Source organism: Loxodonta africana, chromosome 3 (assembly GCF_030014295.1).
Source record: "Loxodonta africana isolate mLoxAfr1 chromosome 3, mLoxAfr1.hap2, whole genome shotgun sequence".
NCBI classification, from domain to species: domain Eukaryota; kingdom Metazoa; phylum Chordata; class Mammalia; order Proboscidea; family Elephantidae; genus Loxodonta; species Loxodonta africana.
This window is the reverse complement of record NC_087344.1, coordinates 65,798,052-65,803,743: the sequence shown is the minus strand read 5'-3', so window position 1 is coordinate 65,803,743 and position 5,692 is coordinate 65,798,052. Positions and strand designations below refer to the sequence as shown.

Here is a 5,692-nt window from a genome sequence, read left to right as displayed (position 1 = left end):
TTGAGCCCATTGTTGCAACCACTGTGTCAATCCATCTGGTTGAGGGTCTTCCTCTTTCCCGCTGACCCTGTATACCCACGGTGGAGGCCTAAAAACTGCTGGCTGGTATGATCGGTAAGCTTTGCTCCAGCACTTTCCCTCCAGCAGGGCAGGCAGGATCCCCGGGGAAATCTTCTCCATCAGCCTTGCTCTGGGAAAGAGAAACAGAAAATATTCTCATTCTAAATAGTAAATGTCAGAGGCTTGGGAAGGATTCTGAGGTTCTGAAAATAAACCCCCAACACAGAAAGGGAGGAGGGAAGGTGGGAGAGAGAGGAGGGGGTGAAGGGAGAGGGCCAGGGAGAGGGGCAGGGATGAGGTATCAAGACTTAGGCAGGGAGAGTGAGAGCGAGAGCTAGAGCGACTTTCATCCTGGACTAGACTCCACTGAAGCCCCTCCCAGAAAGATGAGGCCTCGGTTTCCTTATCTGTAAAATGCAGGTGTTAGACTAGGTCACAGGTTGTAAATTGGCACCTGTGGGATGTATCCAGTCTACAAACATGCCTTTTCTTTTTCTGCATAATGTGTTTTTTAAATATTGAATGAATTTTTCCAGTGCTTAAAAATTGAGATATTTTGCATAAAAATCTGTATTCCTTCTACAGTCAGCTAAATTGACTGTCCTCTTGCCTTGTGGGGGCCAGTGAGCAATGGCTGCAAACAGCAGCCTCGTCAGTAGGGTACCCAACCTGTTGCACATATAGGTTGCCTAAAGGAGACAGCCCTTTCCTGCTCTTTAATGCCTCCGACCTCGTTAATTTCTGCTGTCCCTAATCTAAGCTCCAGACAGGTATGTGGGGTGCCTTTGGAAAACCCCGGGGTGGAGTAGCCAGGGCTCACGTTGGCCAAATCATCAAGTCCATCTGCGCCAAGCTTCAAAACAAGGAGCATGTGATTGAGGCCCTACGCAGGGCCAAGTTCAAGTTCCCTGGGTGGCAGAAGATCCACATCTCCTTGAGGTGGGGCTTTACCAAGTTTAATGCTGATGAGTTTGAAGATGTGGTGGCTGAAAATGGCCTCATCCCAGATGGTTGTGGAGTTAAATACATCCCCAATCATGGCCCCTAGGACAGGTGGTGGCCCTGCATTCATGAGGGCCTTAGTAGCACTGCCTCTTTTGACCTGTGCCCACCAATGTATTGACCTTCCTATCTCTGTGTTGCACACCAATAAATTGAACTTCCTGTCCCCCCCCCCCAAAAAAAAATCTGTATTCCTGTTTGTCTTGACACTTTGGGAGGTCTGGCTACACTGGGCTGGCCTTCTGGCCTGGAAGGTTTGTGTAGCTGGGTAGCTTTTGCTGCTGTAGACAGGCACAGGTGCTTCAGTTTGCCATAGTCCCCACCATGCCTGTCTGTCCTTTAGCTTGAGGCTGAGCACTAGTTGTTTTTGGCATTATGTTTGCCCTATTTTGTCCCTTATGCCAGAACATGTCAACCTCTGGCATGTGGAAGATTCCAGATGGTGACTCCTGGACTGAGATCTGTTCTGCTCGGATATTCTATGACTCTCACAGCTCTAATGTCACCCCCTCAGAGAGACCTTCCTTGACCACACGCCTGCCTCCTTCATTCTTCATCCCACTGTCAGGAGTCAGTGACCAAACAAACCAGGAAACAGTACAAGTGGATGGGCTGGCTGCCCTGGGGTCAGGCTTCACAGGAGCAGAGTGGCTGGTGAAGGATCCGTTTCTGCCCTCACATTGGGCAGTGAGGGCCTTGCAGAGTTTCCTGGCACTAGAGAGGGATTCATTCCCAGTAAAAGGCTGGCTCATAAAACCCAGGATGCTGCTTCCTGCTCTTCACAAGTGGCTGGTTCCGACAGGCCCTCCTGATAGGAGTTGGGGAGCTAGGTGGTCCCTGGGCAGGAACTCAGGCAGACAGTGAAAGGGGTTGGGGAGTGCCAATGCTGATGCTGAAAACATACCCCAGAAAGAACTAATAGGCATACAGTGAGCCCACCACACCCTCCACCCCTTTTAGGCAATTAAAATGGGCAAAATACCCCCCAATGACCGCAGCATGCTCTTTAAACACAACCTAGGACAGCCCCTGGCACAAAGTAAGTCTATCATCTCCATGGTCTCTGAGGAAGATGGGTCAGGGGAACTGGGTTATTCTGGCTTTATCGGAATTGGTTCTCTGTCTTTTTTTTTTTTTTTCTCTCTCTCTCCTGCTCGCAGCACTGTCTAAGCATTTTCTACACTTTCAACATGTTATCTTATTCAATCCTCCCCAAACCCCAAGAGGCAGGCTCTTGAATTAGCCCCAAAGAAGCTCAGAAATTTGTGGGAGAAGGAAAAGGTAGAAAAGAAGTGAGAGAAAGAGAGGTAAAGAAGAGATGACTTGCCTCCCACTTGGAGCCCTGGTGGTACAGTGGTTAAGAGCTCAGGCTGCTAACCAAAAGGTCAGCACTTCAAGCCCACCAGTTGCTCCTTGGAACCCTATGAGGCAGTTCTACTCTGTCTTATAGGGTTGCTATGAGTTGGGCTCAATAGCAGAATTTTTTGTTGTTGTTTATTTCCAACTTATGGTGGAACTTTTTAAAAATCAATCACTTTCCCTTTTTGGGCCTCAGTTTCCCACCTGAAAAATGGCAAGTTGTGGGGAGAGAGGAGCTCTGGACAAGGTGGCTGTAAGCAATATAATCCTTAGACCTGGGTCCAGTCTGTCTCCAGGAGAGGCAGGGTTAAGGGTCTTCTCTGGGAGGTGGAAAGCTTGGACCCATTTTAGAAGAGACCACCTTTAGGGTCTGCACCTGAAACAGGTGATATGGAATCCAGGGGGTGCATAGGGCAGCTTCTAAGGGAAGATCAGCCACAAAGGAGCGTCACATGATCCAGAAGCTGAATGCCTTAGAGTCCAGCTTTGACTGGAGGACAGTATGATCAGAAGCCCCTCCCCATCCCAGAAAACCATGCCTTCCCCACTGTCTATCTGCAGTTCAAATGAAGGTCTTCTGTCTCTCTCGAGTCCAGCACTATAACAGGAGAGGAAGACAGATTCAGACAGATATCTCTTTAAGAAGCTTAAGATAAGAGTTTCAGGTGTCTTCTGAGCATCCTCTGGGGGCAGAGGACCTGCCGTACTGGGGAATTTGGAGCCATTGAGCTCTAAAGAGTCTTAATGTTGCCAAAACACCAGGGCTGGGGACACTGTCCTTGTGGTCAGAAGCCTGCAGCACCTAGGTCCCTTCCAAGTCCTCCTGGCAGTCCTGGCCAGTCCCTGGGACCCATTACCATGGCAGCTCCTCCAAGTCTTTCCTCAGCCCCTCCACCCTACCACCAGCTCCCTACTGTCAATGTCCTCATATCAAGACTAAATGCTCCCAAGTTCCTCCAAATGGGCCCTGCATGACTTGGCTCCAAGGTTCCCTACCGCTCCAGTTTCCTTCTCTGAATTCCCCTGTGAATGTAGGAATCACAGCTCCCCATGCCATTCAGGCCCATATTTCATGCTAAATATAAAAATATAATTTATATTAGGAATCACTCCCCTCTTGCCAATAACTGGGAGCGTGTTCAGGTGTGGCCCTGACTCATTTGTTTCTATGTTCCCAGCACCCAGTGATGCCTTGACCTTCACTAAGCGCTTCTTAAACGAAACCAAATGGGGCAGTTCATTGTGAGTAAGCATTGCCCTTTTCCGGGCCTAAGTCTTCCCTTCTGTGAAATGGGGGTGGTAATGACACCTGCCTCATCAGGTGCTTGAGGATGCAGTGGGGGGAGGAGTGTGTGCTCCGCTTAGTGCCAGCACATGGGAGGGACTGCTGCTAAGACAGGTGGAAGGGTAGATACGGTTTCTGTCAAGAGCTGCTGGTCTGGTTCTCACTCCACCCACTTCTAAGCTCCTCCAGCCTGATGATATTTGCTGCCATTTCCTGGGAAATGGCGCTGAGCCATCTCTGCTCTAAGCTTTCCAGCAGCTCTTGACCATTTCATCCTCACAGCCCACAGAGGGGCTGAGATAAAGGTCCTGAGTGATGTGTTTGAAATGCAAAAATGTCCTGTCCTCCAGTTGTTCAAAGCTTGTCAGAGTCCCCCCACCCCCACCCCCTGGTGTTCCTGAAGCAAAGACCCAAAGGTTTATAGGGCTTTCAAGGTCTCGTGAGGCCCAGCTCTTAACCCTGCACCCTCCAGCCCTATCCATATTGATTCAAATGCCAAAACTGAGGCCCAGAGAGGTGGCCAGTCTCCCCAAATCCCTTCTGTCTGGAGATGGCAGAGCCGGAATCAAACCCAGGTCCATCGGTGCCAGTCCTCCAGGACCTTGTTCACACAGGATATTCAGAAACATCCATATTCTAGGCATAAGTGCTCGTTTATTTGCCCACTTAACATCAGGCAAAGGTTGTTTACACCCACGTGTCTGGATTTGATGATTGCACACCACAACTTGGGCAGGTAAAATACTGCCCAGCAGAGAGAGATTATTGATCAGAATGAACAGTCAGCCCATCCATGCAAACACCTCCTGATCGATTCGTTTCCACACATGGGGGCCCTCCTGCAGCCCCTGCTACTCCTCGTTTGTTTTCTTCCCAACAGCTACTCAGCTATTGATTCAGAAAGAACTGGTGAGAAGCAGCAAGAGGCTCTGATGTGTCATGGCTACGCTCTGTGAGAACTGAGAGACTTTGAAGGGGATTAGTCATTCATAAGCACTGTGATTTGGGTACCAGACCCTTGGCCTACGGAGATGTTCCCCAGGCTCCTCATTAAAGAGCTAATTGGGTTAGTTTGACAGTGCCGCCGATGTGTTTCCCATGTCCTTTGCTGGGTCCTTAGAGGCATTCAGATGCTGACGTGTGGTTACTGCTGAGCATCAGGGTCTGAGAATGGACGTCTGGGTAGCCTTATTGGTGTAGACACCCACAGAGCCTGGCTTACCCGGTGGCCATCTCGGTCCATCCACCAGAGCCATGGGCACCTGGGTGCTCCCTGCCATCCCCATCATTACCTCCAGCCCTGCCTACAGTAGTAGCATTTCTGGGCACCAGTGGGCTCCGTCAGCCACGCACTGATGAGCCAGGACTTGAGCTGAACCCCCCTTCTCCTCTCCTGTGGTCATCATAGGACTGGAGGGATCCCTTAGGCCCTGAGCTAGGGGAATGCTGTTCTTAACTGATGTCTGGTTGGCCCTGGCTCTTGGTGACCCCATGTGTAACAGAATGAAATGCTGCCTTGTCCTGTGACGTGTCCATGGTCTGCTGCATATCAGACCTTTGTGATATGTAGGGTTCTCATGGGCTGATTTTTGGAAATAGATCACCAGGCCTTCCTTCCTAGCCTGGAAGCTCTGCTAATACCCATTCAGCATCATAGCAACTCACAAGCCTCCACTGATAGACAGGTGGTGGTTTCACACAAAGTGCACAGGCCAGAAATTGAACCCAGGTCTCCCACATGAAAGGTAAGAATCCTACCACTGAGCTAGGAGGATACAGGAATATTAACCAGGGTGCTCACCTTCAGGGGGTTCACAGTTTGATGAGGAGATGGGCACCTACACGAACAATTATAATGCCTACTGACAAACTCCATGGTAGGGGTGACAGCAAGCTTGCACTCCAGCAGCACTACAGTGAGGTGGTTAAGGGTGAGAGACACGTGGGCCTGAAACCCAGCTCTGCTGCTAACCAGCTGTGGGACTC

General features: G+C 50.1%; 1 non-coding gene across 1 annotated transcript; it reads left to right on the top strand.

Moving 5' to 3' along the window:
• The first annotated feature begins 639 nt into the window (after nucleotides 1–639).
• LOC111752076 (small nucleolar RNA SNORA70) lies at nucleotides 640–764 on the top strand. The gene has a single exon (XR_002787094.1). It is a non-coding gene; the product is annotated as a small nucleolar RNA SNORA70 (small nucleolar RNA).
• Nucleotides 765–5,692: the final 4,928 nt, after the last annotated feature.